This window comes from Magnolia sinica, chromosome 10 (genome assembly GCF_029962835.1).
Source record: "Magnolia sinica isolate HGM2019 chromosome 10, MsV1, whole genome shotgun sequence".
In the NCBI taxonomy this organism is placed as follows: domain Eukaryota; kingdom Viridiplantae; phylum Streptophyta; class Magnoliopsida; order Magnoliales; family Magnoliaceae; genus Magnolia; species Magnolia sinica.
This window is the reverse complement of record NC_080582.1, coordinates 41496963-41501276: the sequence shown is the minus strand read 5'-3', so window position 1 is coordinate 41501276 and position 4314 is coordinate 41496963.

Sequence of the window (4314 nt, the reverse complement as noted above, 5' to 3'; positions counted from 1 at the left end):
GGTCATAATACGACTGAATATTTCAACCTCAAGGAGGAGATCGAATCCCTCATTCGGAAGGGGTATTTACGTGAGTTTGTTGATAGAGGCAGAGAGGATCAACTAGCTAGGCAACAAAAACGACGTGACGAGCAGACTAACTACGAACCAATAGCCGAAATATGCACCATCTTTGGGGGACTTGCAGGGGGTGGAGATTCAAATCGTGTGAGTCGAGCTCATGCGCAAAATGCGAACGATATTGGAGAAGAGCATCAGGTAAACCTCGTCAAGCGACCTAGGAAGGAACCCAAGATGGATTCATGCAACGTTACCTTTACTGTAAAAGACGCACGAAGGATTCGACATCCCCATGCGTTGTCATGACCATTGCTAACCACAGAGTGCATCAGATATTGGTCGACATCGGAAGCTCGACGAACATTCTATTCGCGACCGCCTTCAATAAAATGGGAGTCAGGAGGTCAATATTACAATCTGTACGAATCCCTTTGCTCGGCTTCTGAAGGTGTTGTGCGGGTTCTGAAAGTGTTGTATGGGTTTTGAAGGAGTTGTATGAGTTCTAAAGGTGTTGTGCCGATTCTGAAGGTGTTGTGAGACCGCACAAAAAGGCAGTATTGTGTGACCACACATTAAGGCAGTGTTGTGCATTTGCATAAAGGAAAGTTGTGCAACCGTGCAATAGTTTTAATTCAAGGATGTTTTGTGCGACCACGCAACAAGATTGAGTTATGCAAAAATAGAGTGCCACACGTGCGGATGCCAATAAATACCCCCTCCCCCTCTCATTTGCAGACAAAGAATATTTGAGAGCTCTTGGAGTAGAAAAATCACAGAATGCAGCTATTGAGAAGTTTGTGAAGTCAAGGAAGAAAGAGAGAGGAGAAGTGTAGGAATTGACCTTGTTGTGCGACCGCGCAATAGGGCTGCCTTGCATGACCGTGCAACAGAGCTTCCTTGCGTGACCACACAGCAGTGGTCCCGTACAAATCATTCATCAAAGTCATTGTTGGTCGCGTAATCAAGGCTATGGATTATCAATTCAAGTCTTTTAGCTCGCGTCTTAGTATGAAGCTAGGGTTTCAAACCTACCCAACTCTTCTGTCATTTCAACGGACACTTTGTACGGTCGTAATGCTGTCAAAATTACTATTCTTAATTACCACTTAATGTTGTAAAATTAACTATATCATATTTTAGAATAAAGGGCAATGTAAGGAATGTAATAAGAACTCAGATTAACAAAATCCTAGATGATGAGCATTCTTTCATTTGATCTTTCTTAGTTATGTTAGAATATAGATATTCCAACTTCAAAAACAAAATAAAACAACATTTTATTTTAACAGTAGCTATGACATTATTATTAGACATGAATGTTCTAAAGAGTTTTGTAGGTGGTACCGTTTTAGCTGCATGTTATCTTATAAATCAGATGCCCTCTTCTGTATTAGGAGGTCAAAGTCCTTTGTCTGTCTTATATCCCCAGTGTCCTTCATTTTCTCTTCCACTTAAATTTTTGGATACGTATGTTTTGTACATCAATTTGATCATGTCTCCGATAAGTTTGAACCTAAATTTGTAAAGTGTGTATTTATGAGGTACTCAATTGCTCGGCATGGCTACAAATGTTATAATCCTATCACTCATAGAAGATATGTGTCTATGGATGTCACTTTTTTTTAAACTACTCCATATTTCTCATATAATGGGAAGACATTGTAATATTCTAAAAACTCTACAACCCTTCTTGTGATGACAGACACAAATTTACCTGGAAAGTAAGTCATAGAGTCGCATCCAAATTCTCACCACTGCAAGTCTATTCCAAATGTTCTAAGAGAGGTATTGAAGTGCCTAGAAATGTGCCCTCCACGAGTTCTATCAATCCGTTTGAAGATTCTCCTAATAACAAGCATCCAACAAACTTGTTAAATGAAGTTGATCAACTTATTGTTTTCGAAATGTTGTATGTTCTTGTACTCTTCATTTTATTTTTATTTTTATTTCCTTGAATGATTTATCACCTTCATTTCGACAATTTGCTTTGTCCTTGTCCTTCTGTGCCTATCCCTCAATTGTTTTAGGAAGCTCTATGTTCTGATGGGTGGAAAAGAGCTATGGAAGAAGAAATGATTGCGCTTCATAAAAATCAAACTTGAACTTTGGCTAACTTGCACGCAGGAAAATGTGCAACAGGATGTAGATGGGTATATACCATGAAGTACAAGTCTAATGGCATTATGGATCATTTAAAGGCCCATTTGGTGGCGAGGGGATATACTCAAACTTTTAAAGTTGACTACCCTAAAACATTTTCCCTGGTAGCCAAGTTTCATTCAATTCATGTGGTGATCTCTATTGCTGTAAATTTGGATTGGCCCCTATATCAACTGGATGTAAATAACGTGTTTCTTCATAGTGATTTACTTGAAGAAGTGTACATGGAGCAACCGCCTGGCTTTGTTGCTCAAGGGGAGTTTGATAAAGTCTACCGGCTAAGAAAATTGATTTATGGGTTAAAGCAGCTACACGTGCATGGTTTGACAAATTTAGTACAATAATAATGCAATTTGGGATGAAGCACACAGTCATGTTGATCACCCGATCTTTGTTAGGCAGAGTGCGACTGACACTCTAGTTCTTGTTGTTTACATAAATGATATCATCATTACTGGAAAGATAATAAAGGCATATCTGAGTTGAAGAAGTTTTTGCAGCAACACTTATGTACAAGGATTTAGGCTATCTTCGATACTTTCTGAGTATTGAGTTAGCTCAATTAAAGTTGGGAATTAATTTGTCGCAAAGGAAATATGTTATGGACTTGTTACAAGAGACATGTTTACTGGGGACTAAGCCGGTTACAACTTCCATGGTCGCAAACTCTAGGTTAGGTACATGTGGAGGAGACTTGTTTGATGATCTAGGCAGATATCGCCATTTGGTTGGTTAATTGATCTATTTAACTATTACATGACCGGATATTACTTATCCAGTTAGTGTAGTTAGTCAGTTTATGCAAGCCCCTCGTGTATCTCATATAGAAGTTTTGGTTTACATACTTGAAATTTTGAAGGGCGCCCCAAGCCATTGAATTCTCTACAAGAGAAATGGACATCTCATAGTGGAAGGATTCTCTGATGTAGACTGGGTTGGATTTCCTTAAAATAGGCGATCCACCACAGGTTATTGTACCTTTGTAGGAGGTAATCTTGTTACTTGGAAAAACAAGAATTAACAAATTGTCGCCCATTCTAGTGTAGAAGTAGAGTATAAGGCCATGGCCCATACCACGTGTGAACTTGTGCGACTGAAGACATTGATGTGTTAGTTATATTTTTTGGTTGATACTCCCATGAATTTATATTATGATAATCAAGTTGTGTCACATATCACCAATAATCCAATTTATCATGAGAGGACCAAGCATATTGAACCGGATTGTCACTTCATCAAAGAGAAGGTCGCAAACAAGGAAATATCCACATCGTTCACCTGAAGATCATGTTATGACATAGTCACAAAAGCTTTAAGTTGAGCTCATCTTGACATGTTTTTTGACAAGTTGGGCATTTATAATATATACGCTCTCTAGCTTGAGGGGGAGTGTTAGAATGGTCACACATGTGACGTGATGATACGTGTGTGATGTGTCCATACGTGTGACATGGCCATCTTGTTGGGATTCAGTCCTTACGCTTCCAGTATTGACTGTGCCCCTTATGTACCTGAGGATCAACTTAACAACATTCCAATGCTCCTTTCCTGTATTCGCCATGTACCCGTTGATCACATTGACTACCTATGAGATGTATGGCCTCATGCAAACCATTGCATACATCAGACTCCCTACTGCACTAGCATATGACACCCGTGACATTTCTGAAATCTTTTCTTCTATACTTGGACACGACCTGGGTGACAACTTGAAGTGACCCGCTAGAGGTGTGCTAACTGGCTTTGTACTTTTCATGTAAAACCTCCTAACACCTTCTGCACATAACCCTTTTGAGAAAACCATAGTTTCCCAGGCTCTCTGTCTTTGCTAATCTCCATGCTTAGGATCTTCTTCACAATGCCCAAATCCTTCATGCCAAACTCCTTGCTTAATAGATATTTAAGCAAGTGTATCTCTGTCTTGTCTTTTGTAGCAATCAGCATGTCATCTATGTAAAGTATCAGAAGAACGTAGGGTCCGTCCTTAAGTACCCTGTAGTATACGCACAATAATCATACTCGCACCTCGTTTACCCAATCTCAACCATGTAGGAATCGAACCGCTTGTACCACTGCCTTAAAGACTGCTTAAGC